This window comes from Thunnus thynnus, chromosome 18 (genome assembly GCF_963924715.1).
Source record: "Thunnus thynnus chromosome 18, fThuThy2.1, whole genome shotgun sequence".
Lineage (NCBI taxonomy): Eukaryota > Metazoa > Chordata > Actinopteri > Scombriformes > Scombridae > Thunnus > Thunnus thynnus.
In genome coordinates, this window is record NC_089534.1 from 14,826,516 (window position 1) to 14,842,322 (window position 15,807).

Consider the following 15,807-nt stretch of genomic DNA (forward strand, 5'->3'; position numbering starts at 1 on the left):
TCTTTAATGTGAGTAACATTCTCAGGGGTTTATCAAAAAATGTAAAATTTCCATTCAAACCATTTGAGTCTGTGTAAGAGTCTTTAGTCAGTGGGGCCACAGGTGATGTACAAAAGAATATGTGTCAAAATTAGAAAACAACATCACAAATATAAGACGCTTACATATGACAGTATGGATGGTTCATAACGTAGCAGCAGATCAGAAATGTTTTTTGGCCCTAAACCATTCAGTGCTTTATAAACCATCAATTCTTTTACAGACAGTAAGCCAGTGTAAAGATGTGAGAACTGGAGTGATGTGATCCACTTTGGTCTTGGTGAGGACTCAAGCAGTAGCATTCTGAATCAGCTGCAGCCGTCTTTTAGGGAGACCTGTGAGGACCAAATCCTGCTGAGACATAAATTCTTTAATTCTTGATATATATTCTTTAGGTGATAGTAGGCTGACTTTTTTCTGGCTTGGTTTGTGGAAAGATTTTACACACAGCATTCAGAAGACAGAAACAGTGGCACCAACTCCTTTGTCCTCCTTTTAAGGAAAAAAAAACTTTTGTGAATTATGTCTATCAACAAAATTTAAATTATTTTTTCTACCTGGCGTGTGATTCCTCAGCAGTCTCTGGAGGACCCGGCTCCATGTTAGTGTCCTAAACTTCATAACGGGGACGTTGGAAAACTCTCACAGAACTAGTACAGCATTTAAACATAAAGACAAATCAGGTAAATTTGTAGCATTAACAGATGACCAGACAGTCAATAAAGTAACACATTCAAATATTACACATGCAAAGCGTAGTGCAAATGACCATAAGATAACATTAACCTTTGAGGGCCTCGTCCATCTCCAGAAGCAGTTCCCTGTGTGGCGTCCTGGTCAAGCAAGGAACACAAACACACAATACAAACTACATGAAAATGTATCCGTGGTATGAGACCAGATTCTTAGTTTTATTTTGAATGTGCACTTTAAACTAGCTGGTTGAAACCTCACTTGTTGGAGAGAAATGGGGAATGTTTTATCGTCATAGACGACAACACTGTTTCTTCCATCACGATCATCAACACACTCTATGGAAATCTGCAATATTATCAAAAACGTGTTAGGGAACTGAAATGTATCATATAATGCCTATTCTAATACAATACTAACCACGGTGTGCTTACATTAATCTACATGCTAACAATGCTAATGTTCACATCAAACAAGCATGCTCAACTCAATTCAATTCACATTAATATATAAACAATAACTTCCAAAAACTGCAGTACTCCAACATACTACACAAACACCTGTACAAGTTTGCTCATTTCACTCTTAAATTGGTTGAAAATCTCACTTGTTGGAGAGAAATGGGGAATGTTTTATCATCATAGACAACAACACCGTTTCTTCCATCACGATCATCAACACACTCTATGGAAATCTGCATATCATCAAAAATGTATTAGTGAATTGAAATGTATCATATAATGCTTATTCCAATATCCTACTAACCATGATGTTTAAACTTACATGCAACGCAATGTCAGCCATTTTGTTTCCTTCTCACGCATATGTCACACAAGCGTGGTTACGTGTTATAGTATCATATGCAATATACGAAAATATAACAAAAAATATATAATAACCTGAAAGCCTTTGCTCAGCCTACATCGTTTCTCATAACAGTTTTTTGTTTGTCAGACTTTTTTGTTTTTATCACAGAAGGCAAGAATTTCTATTTAATTTCTCTTATAAACAAAATCTAAATTTATCACTGATCATCATTGATTTATTAAGATATTTTTAAAATTACACCCACTACAAATTAAAATCTCTCTCTTAAAAATCACCAGAATAACCAACGTTATATAGTGTCCAACTACATACTCCATATATGCTGATGACACTTGACTCAATGTGTGTTCCCAAATTAAGTACAAATTGTTCTTCATTACCCTCAAAACCCTAAAAAACACCAAAACAAAACATAAAAAAACTAAAAAAAAAAAAAACCTCTTTTCTTGAGATCCTTGTGGATTACTTTCTCTCTGTTCATCAGTTTTGAGATTACCATCTTAACTGAGAGAAGTAGAGTCCATCCTCATTGGTTGGATTAGAAATGTCTTTTCACAGCCCAAGAAGAAATGAACTTGACTTATAGTTCTGACTTTTATAACGACCCCCCCCCCCCCCCCCCCGGGCGGAGCTAGACTCTCAGCAGAGGGGACGGAGCACTCTTGAGGGGCTTCTGACAAAGTCAACACTTATGTCACCCACATCCTGCTAACTATTTATACTCAGCACTCAAAATATAAAGGACATTCACATGCACACAAAATGACAAGTCATACTTGCAGATAAACCAAAGGTTTGAATATTACTGTAAATCCTCGAAATACAAGTTAGGGTAAAATTTAGTTTTTGTGCACAAATAATGCACAATAACACACACAACCAGTTGTCATGAGGTTTCTGAATGACGTTAACTTTGTATGATCTGTAAAGAATTGAAAAATAAGTAACATTAAAAAACACATGTAAACAGAAAAAAACAAAAGCAGGTACAGCATTTAGAAAAAAGCTCTCATTCAAGAAAATGGAATACTATTCATGTGATACATACTTACAGTACCTTGAACTTCTATGCCATAATGTGTCAGCATTGCCACACAACACACTATTTTCATATTGTTTCATCTGAACTATTTTTAATAAGCCTATTTTACAAATTCTTTAAAAAGAATTTCAAAAGACAAAGACGTTTTCTGTTTTTTTCTCTGTAATGCAGACTGGTTGGCTTTTGTTCTTCACACTTAAATTTGTGGGTTTTAATATGTGCATAGAAGCATATATGGTTTATTTTCCAGACTGTGGAAAATGAAACATGTGACTTGAGAAAGTAATAGAAAGAGACAGTAAAAGAAATAAAGTAATAATGGCATGCTGTTCATAATCCATATTAAAACTGCAGTGAAAGCTTCAGTGTTCTCCAGTAGTGTTATCTTTACTGTATTCTATTCTGTTCTATTTTTCTGTTCTGTATTTTTTCCCTTATGTAATAAAATAGAAATCTTAAAGGGAGTGATCAATTGTGTTAGAAGTTATTGAGAGGACTTCTAACACATAAAGGACATTCACATTCACCCAAAATGATACTTTGTATTTTATTGTGCTATGGGCCCCCAATGAGTTGTGTCCTTCATAAAATCTGAATTGATTTGAAATTGAATTGAAATTATTTAAAAGGAATTTCAAAAGGCAAAGAAGTTTTTTGTTTTGAAATGCATCTCTGAAATGCAGACTGGTTGGCTCTTCATGGTTACATTTGTGGGTTTTAACATGTGCATACAAGCATGTATGTTTTTTCCCACACAGTGGAAATGTGTGTGAAACATGTGACTTGAGAAAGTAAAAGAAAGAAAGTAATAATGGTGTGCTGTTCATAATCCATATTAAAACTGCAGTGAAAGCTTCAGTGTTCTCCAGTAGTGTTATCTTTACTGTATTCTATTCAATTTTTCTGTTCTGTATTTTTTCCCTAATGTAATAAAAAAGGGAGTGATCAAGAGTGCTAGAAGTCCTGGGGAGGCAGAAATCACATTTACAGTGTTTTGGACTCAGCACCTGGACAAGAAAGATGTGAATGAGTTTTGCACACTGACTGCCACAGGCTATTAACTATTCAGAATAATAAAGTAGATATGAGTTACCAAATGCTGTGCACTTATCAGTTATGTTCATAATACACAGACACATAGAACTCTGAGGACCCAGAATGTGTCTGTGTCTTGTTAAGACTACAAAGTGTTTCCAGGTTAGCATAATTTGTGTTTATTTAATTGACTGCAGACACTATAAACTGTATACACCACTGAAGCACAATTTAAACTGAAATGCTAAAGCCTTAAAGTGGGTATAATCAATATTTTTTAACAGTGTATCAGTGTGTAATGTCTGAGGCGTCACTCCCGATGGACTTTACAAAAATAAGATATGTAGCCCCCGTGACATCACCCATAGGTTTGTAGACTCCTGTTTTGAAGCCTTGAGTTTGGCATTTTGACTGTTGCCATCTTGGTTTTTTGGAGCCAGAAGTGATGAGAAGTGGCCGTATTTGGATGAGAGCATGGAGCTGGAGAGGAGCTCCCCAGGGTCCAACTACAGCACCTCACACACCCCTGTGGTAGCGACTGGTCAATCACAAGGTAGCCACCCCATAAAGCATAGAAATATCACCTGACTCTGCACCTACCTTCAGCGGAGTTTTACAGCAAGTTTGAGCTCATTGTTTAGCTGCTTGGCCTGCAACTTTACTGTTTTGGCTCACTCTCACCGCTCTCATAGTGTCTTTTTTGGTCGCAGCAGGCGGCTGCTTTAGGAGCATTTGGCAACTAAGAGATAGATATTTCCCTGAGCATTTGATAGAGACAAAAACAAAGCTTAAAGAGAGTGAATATTGGTCTCACACTCATAAAGTCTCAAACAGACAACACCCAACAATAAAACCCATTCAGGATGTCCTCATGACATTCAAAAGTCTTCAAGTTTGTTCATTTCAAGCAAAGCATCATGCTCTTTCAGTTTCTTCTGCATACATTTTAACCTACAAAATCCCAAAGCACCCCCTCTATTCTCATCCAAATGTTAACACAAGTTTAACTACTTCACTTTAATACTTTCATAGAGAAGCAAGCTGTTGGTTTATTTCACCAGGAGTGCTACTTGTAAAACTGGAGAAGTTCACAAAGAGAATACAAAGATAGTTTGCGAAACTGAAATCCTACTAGTCAGCCCCAAAACAAAAAGTGAAATGCTGTATAATAATCTGGGAAAATTAACTTCCTGGATTAAATTTGAGGTTATAAATCTTGGTGTTTAGAAACATTTGGAATTGACTTTAAGGTCTTCCTCCTTACATACAAAGCCATTAATGGGCTAGGACCAAGCTGCATTGCTAACTCGCTTGTTAAGTATTTTCCCTCAAGAACACTGCAATGATCTGCTGCTGGTTTATTGGAGATTCTCAGTAACAGCTGAAAGAAAATCGGGGATGCAGCCTTCATTAATTACACCCCAAAACTATAGAACACACTACCGATAGATATCAGGGAGGCCAGCTCACTAAATATTTTTAAAAGAAAGCTAAAAACTGATCTCTTCACCTTAGACTTTAATTAGCTTTTGTCTACTTCTGCTTCGCCCTGATGTACTACTGCACTTCTTTTAAAATGTTGACTTTTAATTGATTTTATACATTCTATATATTGTATGTTTTAACTTTGTTTTCATTTTATTTTACTTCTATTTATTAAATTTTATTATGTGTTCTATTTTCACTTTATTTTATCTTATATGAAAATGTTTTATTTTCCCTCTTATGTACATGTAAATGATGGGAGACAAAATCCACAGTCCTCATTTTGTGCAAAAATAAATTTAAAAGTTTATCTGAAGCTAATATGAAGCAAATTAGTTAAATCAAGTGGATATCTTTAAAAGTTGGTCTATTCAGGATACAATTCCCACTTTTTGTTTCCCTGTTAAGCTGGGGTGGAAGGATAATAAAAAAAAGACACTAAATACACTTGAACTTTGAAAGATATCCAGTTGATTTGACTAATTCGGATGGCTGAAGCTTCATACTTTCCCATCAAGCCCCAAAGTACAGCTTTAATGTATTTGAGTATTAAAGCATCCTCATTATCACACAAGTAATTTGGAGATTAGAATAAAGAAAGAGGATGTTGGCAAGCATGCAGAATCTCTCCAAACTATATGTGTTCCTGTGGTGCTCATTATGATTTGTACTGGACAGTCTACTACATCAGAAACACAGTATTGTGCTTGAAAATGGGTTATGGGTCAGTTAAAGTAAATATTGAGTGTTTATATACATGGAATATGAGTGTTGGTCTTTGAAATGACATTTTGAATGCATGTATTATGTTCGGGTAACCCTCCCTCTCCTTACAGTACCTGCCAAATCAATGTCCTATGCATGACACCACAATGGCAGCAGCACCTGTACATTACCTTGTTGCTTAATTGTTGATTAATCAATTAATGAAGAAAATAATCCTCAACTCGGAAAATGTTCCCCTCCACTAAAGACTGAATTGTGTGTTTTTACAACAGAGACCAGAACCTGTCAAAGTTAGTATCAAATGTATTGTTCAGTGCAGGTTTAAGGCGAATCATCTTTTATAAAGTCTTCGTGGACTGATGAGGTTTTTTTTCCTTTTGTCTGCATCTAAACCTGAAGACGTCACTCCAGTGCAGACAGTGAAGATGGAGCCCATCACAGACAGATTTGGTAGAGACTCCTCTTACATAGACAGTCCTGATGCAGCCACCTCCAAGCACAGAATCCACAGTGCTGGTCTCACAGATGATGGAGTCCCTTCCCTGCACTGCAGAGCCTCAGCTGCCCTCCTCTCCATAAACACACATCAGTAGATCAAATAAATACAATATTCTGAAAGTGTAGTCAAAATCATCTGAAATGAATTTGAAGTACAATAAAAAATATATGTAAATTATTATATTCAAATGTTCAGTGGAACAGTTTTGTCAAACACAGGCACAGCATCAAAAAAACGAACATTACAAGGCTTCCTCAGAAATGTTCTTTAATATGAGAGACATTCTCAGAGATTTAACAAAAAGTGTCAAATTTCCACCCAAATGCATCCTGTGTAACAGTCTTTGTGAGGAAGACTAGCGCTGTGGTTGGACTGCAGCTAGACAGTCTGGAGGTGGTGGCAGAGAGGAGGACGAGGGACAAAATCAACAAGACCCTGGGAAATCCCTCCCATCCCCTGTATGAGGAGCTGTGGCAGAGCAGGAGCACCTTCAGCCAGAGGCTCACTCTCCCCAGGTGCAAAACGGAGCGGTTCAGGCATTCCTTTGTGCCAACTGCCATCAGATTGTACAACTAACTGTGCCTGAAACTATGTGCTTCATAAATTGATCCCTTTCAGCTGTGGATTACTGACCACAAACAGCTTTGAGCCAGATGAATGTTGATTGGCAGTTATTTCTCTTCATCCATTTCCTCCTCAAGACTGTAAGAAATATAATAGAAAAGTATAGACAACCGAACCAATACTGTACAACCAGTTAAATATAGCCTTATGAAAACAAAAACAAATAATCTAATAACGAATACATGCAAATGTTTACAACAACAATAATAAAAATCTATTTAACATAGCTCACCAATTTAAATAATTTTCACTGATGCTTTTCTGATTAAATAAAGGTTATATAATTATATAAACAAATACAAGCATTAACCAACTCCTTTGCCCTCCTTTTAAGGAAAAAATTATGAATTATGTCTATCAACAAAATTTGAATTAAATCTTTTTTACCTGGCGTGTGAGTCCCCAGCAGTCTCTAGAGGACCCCCCTCCATGTTAGTGCCCTCAACTTCATAACAAGGACGTTGAAAAACTCTCACAGAACTAGTACAACATTTAAACATAAAGACAAATCAGATAAATCTGTAGCATTAACAGATAACCAGACAGTCAATAAAGTAACAAATTCAAATATTACACATGCAAAGCATAGCACAAATGACCATAAGATAACATTAACCTGTGAGAAAGGGAGAATGTTTTATTGTCATAGACAACAACACCGGGACTTCCATCACAACTGTCAATGCACTGAATGGAAATCTGCAATATCATAAAAAATGTGTTAGGGAATTGAAATGCATCATATAATGCGTATAATGCATAACAATACAATACTAACCACGATGTATAAACTTACATGGGTCACTATGTCAGCCATTTTCTTTTTTCCCTCTTCCGCATACAATACCTCACACTTGGTTACGTCAGAGCACGAGTGTGTTATGTATTGTACGCAACATTGTATTAAAATGTACAACAACGGTGCAATACGATTAAAATAATAATCTGAAACCCTTTGCTCAGCCTAGGTCATTTCTCATAACTATTTTTTGTTTGTCAGACTTTTTTTGTTTTTATAAAAGAAGGCAAGAATTTCTGATAAATGTACAAATTAAAATCTCTCTCCCTAAAAACCACAAGAACAACTAACTTTAAATCATGTGTCCAACTTCATATTCCTTATACGCTGATGACACCTGATTCAACATGCGTTACCAAATGAAGTACAAAAATTGTCCTTCATTACCCTCAAAACCCTGAAAAACATACCTCTTTTCTTGAGACCCTCGTGGATTACTTTCCCTCTGTTCATCAGCATTGGATTACCATCTCAACTGAGAGAAGTAATGTCCATCCTCATTGGTTGGATTAAAAATGTCTTTGTCTATTAGATGTCTATTAGAGATCCTCTGAATCATACCGTGCAAGATCATTTCACAGCCCAAGAAGATGATAACTCTTTGGCTGTGGTGAAGAAATGAAATCTGACTTTTATACTGCCCCTTTGTATGTTACAGTGGAGCGTATCAGTCTGTTTCAGTTCTCTAGGGAAACTTCAAATAAGTACGTGAGATTCAGTCAACCAGAAACCCTCAAGCATACGTGGTGAAATGGTTCCCCTGCACAAGTGAAACATAATGGTGCAGTTCCCCAGGTTGTATCCATTCTTCCCTTATTGCCCTCGCCACATACAACAGGTCATTTGGTTGTACCTTCCGAAACAATCAATATGTCTGTTCTATTGTCCATTTAAGTTGCAATGATTTTCTGTACAACTCCAAACCTGTATTTTTGGTGTATTACACAGGGTCAGGTTTTTCAAAACCTGTCTGACAGGAAAAAGTCAACTTGTATGGCCAGGTCTCTCTTGAAAAATAAGTAAATGTAGTAATATGTCTGAGTAAATGTAGTAATTTTATATCTTAGCCCTACTGGGTTATCATATTTGAGAATTTCCTGCTGATGACAAACACATTTTGTGCAACAGTGTGTGACAGTGCAGATGTGTAGGACCACAATGTTCAGGTTAGTCTCTGTTATACTTTTAGTCAGAATCCTCACACAAACAGACAACACCCAACAAAGAAACCCTTATCCTACCACAAGCTTAACTTACTTAACTTTGATATTTTCATACTTAGCTGTGTCATGTTTAAATTAATTTTATGATTATTTTAGTTTAAAAGTTTGTATAAAGTATAAAAGTTAACTCTCTGGTATGTGCAGACACCTTGCCCTTATCAGGACGACAAGTCCCACAGTTTGTCCTTCAGTTGATGAACAAGGTAACATATACGTCACCCACCTCCTGCTGTTACATTTTACACTGAGCATGCAAAATATAAAGGACATTCATATTCAGCCAAAATGACACTTCATACTTTGATTTGAATTTTACTTCATCCATTCGTCCATTTTTCACCCAGTAGTTCTGCTATAGTATAACCTGTTCAGGACCTAAGAGTTTTTTTTTCTTTGTTATGTTGTGTGTTTCTTGGACTTATTATTGATACCTCAATCAATACATCTACTCAGTAATACATTTGTTTCTATGGTGACCCTGAGAGCCCCCATGCACTTAGAAAACTGGAAAACACTTAAACAGACAAAATAAAAGCAAATGAAGAAAACATTATCACCAATTTGACAACGCAAGTGCAGTATTTAGAAAACAAAGCTCTCATTTAAGAAAACTGAATACTGTACATATGATACATATGCAACTTGTCAATCACAAGGTAGCCACCCCCTAAAGCATATCCTGCTTTATCATCTATTTTTCTCTAAATGGGGCCATAATTTACAAAATGAACATCATGTTGTATTGAAGAAGACTTGAAACTAGTGATTGAGACCATAAACTCATTAGGAAAGTGTTTACTGAGGTAATAAATCAAAAGAGAAGTTGTGTCATTTTCCCATAGACTTCTATACAAATAGCCATCTCTTTGGAGCCAGTGGAGCCCCCCCTGCTGGCGAGTTGAAAGAATGCAGAATACAAAGATAATTTGCTGACTGAACTGTCAGTAGGTAAGTACTCGAATAGCTTTTTGGTTAGAATGTGATGCTTTCAAATACAGTTAATATAACAGTTCAATCACTCAACATTAAGGCTAATTGAGATACTTGCTTGTCTGTTAGATGTCAATACAACATAATTCTTCAACTTAATAAGGAAGAGGTATTCAAATCCTTTACTTAAAGGATAGGTCCAAATTTTTCAAGTCTGTCTTAAAACAATAATCCCAAAAAGGTGCCTAAATGAACACTGAAATAGTTTTTTCTCGCTGTAATCATTCCTCATATTCATACTGGCCATTGAGAGATCCCCATTCTTCAAAAACATATTCCCTCATTTGTTGTTTTGATGATGGTGGTGGAGAGCGCTGTCGAACACATCAGTCCAAAATCTCTCATAGATGTTCAGTTGGGTTGAGATCTGATGACTGAAGGTCATAGCATATGATTCACAACATTTTCATACTCATCAAACCATTCAGTGACCCCTTGTGCCCTGTGAATTGGAGCATTGTCATCCTGGAAGAGACCACTTCCATTAGGATAGAAATGTTTCATCATAGGTGATCACTCAAAACAATTTTGTGTTGATTTGCAGTAACTCTTCCCTTCAAGGGGACAAGTGGACCCAAACCATGCCAGCAAAATGCCCCCCACAGCATAACAGAGCCACCAGATCCCCTCACTGTGGGGGTCAAGCATTCAGACCTTTACCAGTTTTTCCTTTAATTTGTCAACCGTCCATATGTTTGGGTAACCCTCCCTCTGTCTTTACAGTACCTGCCAAATCAATGTCCTGTGCATGATGCCCCAGTGGCAGCCGCACCCATACGTTACCCTGTTGCTCCTGCACACCCAGTAAGAACCTGGTTAACCACAAACACTCAGAATCATCCTCACTGTTTGGTTGTAGACACGATGAAGAAGACAGCCGGTTTATTAACCTTGCTGTGGGAGAATGTCAATGCTGGAACAACTGTACAGAACAAACATTTATTTTTATCCTGCAGTTCCAGTACAAAACTACAAAAGAAAGATGACACATTTTGAAAGTATTTAAATAAAACGTTAAGCAGTGTAGTCTTGTAGCTTAGATGTGTGAATTTGTTAGGAAAATAAACAACTCTAATAATAATCTAATAATCTGTCCTGTGTGTGTTTGTTTCTAGTATAACAATGTGCCAGTGGTGAAGCTCCCTGTAGGCCAGAGCCTGTGTCCTGTTGGCATGCTGTTGGTGACACACACATAAACACAAACACACACAAGAGCACACAGCTATTGAGCTTCTGTTAGTATTTTCAAACACACTCTTTCTATTATCAAATGTATCTTTGTCTCTATCTATGTAGGAATGGAGAGACAGTGTACGAAGTTGAAGATGGCGGGGTTACTCCATCTGACTCTGCTCCTGAGTGAGCTCTGGCCAGTTTTGATCTGTGGCAGAGGTCACCGGATGTATTTTAATTACAGGTGTCTGTTATGTGTATGTCTCTACCAAGATGCCAGCATGAATATTATTATAATCAGTGTCTTTTGATTAGTTTTAATGTACAACACAGCACAGACAAGGATGCATTATTCTGCTTACATTGCTATTCTAAATAAACTTTATTCTAAATACTTCTTTTTCTCACAGTTTCACAACAATATGTGCTCTTTTGGGAAATTTAAATGGCATTTTTTTTTGCTTGTTTATCGTATTTTATAACAGAAAAGATTAAGCAATTAATCAAGAAAATACTCCTCAACTCAGAAGATGTTATCCTCCACTAAAGACTGAATTGTGTGCTTTTACAACAGAGATCAGAACCTGTCAAAGTTAGTATCAAAAGTATTGTTCAGTGTAGGTTTAAGGGGAATCATCTTCTTTTATAAAGTCTTAGTGGACTGATTAGGTTTTTTTTTTAAATTTTTTCTTTCCTTTGTCTTGCAGCATCTGCATCTAAACCTGAAGACGTCACTCCAGTGTAGACAGTGAAGATGGAGCCCATCACGGACAGATTTGATAGAGGCTCCTCTTACACAGACAGTCCTGATGCAGCCGCCTCCAAACACAGAGTCCACAACACTAGTCTAACAGACAATGGAGTTCAACCATATTTTCATTATTGCAGAACTGGTGTAACTGATGATGGAGCAGCTTGAGCCCCTTCCCTGCATCGCAGAGCCTTAGCTGCCCTCCTCTCCATAAGCACAAATCAGTAGATCAAATAAATATGTAAAAAATGAAACAATATGATGAGAGTGTAGTCAAAATCTGTCAAACATCTCATGGAAAACGACTTCATCTGAACTTAATTAGAAGTAAAATAAAAAAATATATGTAAATTAATATATTAAAATGTCAAGTGGAACAGTTTTGTCAAACACAGGCACAGCAGGAAGAAAAGATGAAAGAAACATTACAAGGTTTCCTCAGAAATACTCTTTAATGTGAGAGACATTCTCTGGGGTTTTGCAAAATGTGTAAAATTTCTTTCCAAACCACCACGTCACAGTGTAGTCAGTGGAGTTACAGGTGAGGTACATAAGAATATGTGCCTCAAAATTAAAAAAAATACCACAAATATATGAGGCTCACATATAACACATATAACATTAACATATTAAAGACTAAAGTGAGTCATTGCACATTAATTAATAACAAATTAAGTACAGTCAGCCAACTCACGTGGTGTAGATTATTATTTCAATGTAAAATATGTACAGCATTTGTGTTTGGTGTCTAGACTCTGACCTTGTCACTCCCCATAAGGAAACATTGATCTCACACAGCAGGGAGTGGGAAGCGATGATAATAACTATTACTAAGATATACATTCAGAGCCCAGCACCAGCCAATAGGAAAAATATGCTATGTGTGGGCCTAGGCACCAGACACTGTGTGGCCATTCCTCTGCTAAGCACCTTTGACCATGAGGGGAAATGCTATCTAATGAAATAAGATGGAAGAATCTAAACTCAGCACAACGCTCACCTATACAGTAAATAATATAATCCCAAATTCAAAGGTTGGAGAAGACATGCGTCAATCATTATTGAAGCAAGAGAGATGACTAACAATACATGTATGAGCTTAGTTTGGCAAAGAGTGTGGCTTTAGATCTAATTGATGTAAAAAATTATCCCCCAAAACAAAGCAACACCCAGGGGGAATTATGCTGCAAAACTAACACTCTGCATATCTGAAATGTGTGCACTTGTAACACCACTGAAGGAGACTTTGAATGAGGTTTGATAGTGTTTTATTCAAATTAGAAAAGACAGCTCTTAACTCATTTTAAAAATATTATTGGGATACGTGAACTAGCTTGCAGGCATCTCTTCATTATTTTTTATATTGCGTGTACTTAGCCTTGAGTATTCGAATAATTGTAGTTTAGTACTTATGTGTCAATGTGTAAATAAGCACCAATTAATACATGTTTTCCTTTAGTGTTATGTGAATGAATGTTGATTCTTGACTGCTATAGTTGTTTTCAGTTATTCCTCTTCATCCACCTGCTCCTCAAGACTGTAAGAAATGTAATAGAAAAGTATAGAATTACTTATCTAACACCTAACCAATACTGTACAAACAGTTGAATATAGCCTTATGAAAACATAAACACAGCAGATAAAATAACACAATAACAAATACATGCAAATGTTTACAACACCAACAATAAAAATCTAATCAACATATCTCACCAACTTAAATACATTCCACTGATGCTTTTCTGCTTTTCAGCGGCACCAACTCCTTTGCCCTACTTTTAAGGAAAAAACATTTGTGAATCATGTCTATCAACAAAATTTGAATTAAAGTTTTTACCTGGCATGTGAATCCCCAGATGTCTCTGGAGGACCCTGCTGTATGTTAGTGTCCACAACTTCATAATGGGGACGTTGGAAAACTCTCACAGAACTAGTACAACATTTAAACATAAAGACAAATCAGGTAAATTTGTAGCATTAACAGATGACCAGACAGTCAATAAAGTAACACACTCAAATATAACAAATGCAAAGCGTGGTGCAAATGACCATAAACTAACATTAACCTGTGACGGCCTCGTCCATCTCCAGAAGCAATCTCCTGTATGGCATCCTGGTCAAGCAAGGAACAAAAACACACAATACAAACTACATGAAAATGTATCTGTGGTATGAGACCAGATTCTTAGCTTCATTTTGAACGTGCATTTTAAGCTAGCTGGTTGAAAAGCTCACTTGTCGGAGAGAAATGGGGAATGTTTTATCGTCATAGACGACAACACTGTTTCTTCCATCACGATCATCAACACACTCTATGGAAATCTGCAATATTATAAAAAATGTGTTAGGGAACTGAAATGTATCATATAATGCCTATTCTAATACAATACTAACCACGGTGTGCTTACATTAATCTACATGCTAACAATGCTAATGTTAACATCAAACAAGCATGCTCAACTCAATTCAATTCACACTAATATATAAACAATAACTTCCAAAAACTGCAGTACTGCAACGTACTACACAAACACCTGTACAAGTTTGCTCATTTCACTCTTAATTGTTAAACTTACACGAGTTGCTATGTCATCAATGGGAGCCATTTTTCATTGTCTTCCGTAAACGTAAAATTCTTCTCAAAAACGTGGTTACGTCAGACCACGAGTGTTTTACGTATCATACGTAATATTGTATTAATTAATGTACTACAATGGTGCAAAATAATAACCTGAAACCCTTTGCTCAGGTTACGTCATTTCTAATAACAGTTTTTTTGTTTGTCAGACTTTTTTTGTTTTTATCACAGAGGGCAAGAATTTCTGATTAATTTCTCTTATAAACAAATTTGAAATTTATCATTGGTCATCACAGATGTATCAAAAAAAAATTTCTTACATTACACACACTATAAATCAAAATCTCTCTCCCTAAAAACCACAAGAACAACTAACTTTAAATCATGTGTCCAACTACATATTCCTTATACGCTGATGACACCTGATTCAACATGTGTTCCTAAATGAAGTACAAAAAAATTCTTCTTGACCCTTTTCTTCATGACCCTCAAAACCTTAAAAAAACATACCTCTTTTCTTGACAAACTTGTGGATTACTTTCCCTCTGTTCATCAGCGTTGGATTACGATCTCAAATGAGAGAAGTAAAGTCCATCCTCACTGATTGGATTAGAAATGTCTTGTCTACTAGATGTCTACTGGAGATGTCTGTCTGAATCATACTAAGATTGTTTCACAGCCCAATAAGATGGTAACTCTTTGGCTGTGGCGAAGAAATGAAATCTTTTGAGTTTGGTATTTTCCCCTTTGTATGCGACAGCGTAGTACGTTGGTCTGTTTCAGTTCTCAGAGGAAACCGCCTAAATACGTGTGAGCTGCAGTCAACCATATATCCTGCAATCATGCATACAAGAGGTCAATTGTTTGTACCTTCCAAAACAATCTATGTGACTGTTCTATTGTCCATTTAAGTTGCAATAAGTTTCTATAAAATGAACTCCAAGCCTGTATTTGTGGTGTGTTACACAAGGTGAGGTTTTTTTAAACCTGTCTATCAGAAAAATTTTTCAGAATTTCCTGCTGATGACAAACAAATTCTGTGTGTAACAGTGCATGAAAGTGCAGATGGTTAGGACTGCAGAGGTCAGGTTAGGTGTATATTATAGATTTAAAAGTTTGTGTAAAGTATAAAAGTTAACTCTCTGGTATGTGCAGACACCTCGCCCTTATCAGGACTACAAACCTCACAGTTTGTCCTTCAGTAAACATATAACAGGATGTATAAAGCAACATAAAAAGCAAGTTTGCAGCTTGCTGTCACCCACATCCTGCTGCAATGTTTTACTCTGAGCAGTCAAAATATAAAGGACATTCATATTGTA

The 15,807-nt window shown here is 36.4% G+C and overlaps 3 long non-coding RNA genes across 4 annotated transcripts; all 3 read right to left on the bottom strand.

The window, feature by feature from the left end:
- Positions 1-91: 91 nt before the first annotated feature.
- LOC137168897 (uncharacterized) lies at positions 92-2,426 on the bottom strand. The gene is made up of 4 exons (XR_010924361.1): positions 994-2,426; positions 826-872; positions 597-689; positions 92-374 (listed from the first exon to the last, which is right to left on the bottom strand). It is a non-coding gene; the product is annotated as an uncharacterized lncRNA (long non-coding RNA).
- Positions 2,427-5,898: 3,472 nt separating this feature from the next.
- LOC137169262 (uncharacterized) lies at positions 5,899-8,371 on the bottom strand. The gene is made up of 4 exons (XR_010924428.1): positions 8,181-8,371; positions 7,588-7,670; positions 7,359-7,451; positions 5,899-7,049 (listed from the first exon to the last, which is right to left on the bottom strand). It is a non-coding gene; the product is annotated as an uncharacterized lncRNA (long non-coding RNA).
- Positions 8,372-13,158: 4,787 nt separating this feature from the next.
- On the bottom strand, positions 13,159-15,438 carry LOC137168896 (uncharacterized). 2 transcript variants are annotated; one of them, XR_010924360.1, is made up of 5 exons: positions 14,996-15,426; positions 14,143-14,229; positions 13,974-14,020; positions 13,745-13,837; positions 13,159-13,444 (listed from the first exon to the last, which is right to left on the bottom strand). It is a non-coding gene; the product is annotated as an uncharacterized lncRNA (long non-coding RNA). The 2 variants fall into 2 exon arrangements; XR_010924359.1 differs by having other exon boundaries at positions 13,745-14,020; positions 14,996-15,438.
- Between the last annotated feature and the right edge of the window lie 369 nt (positions 15,439-15,807).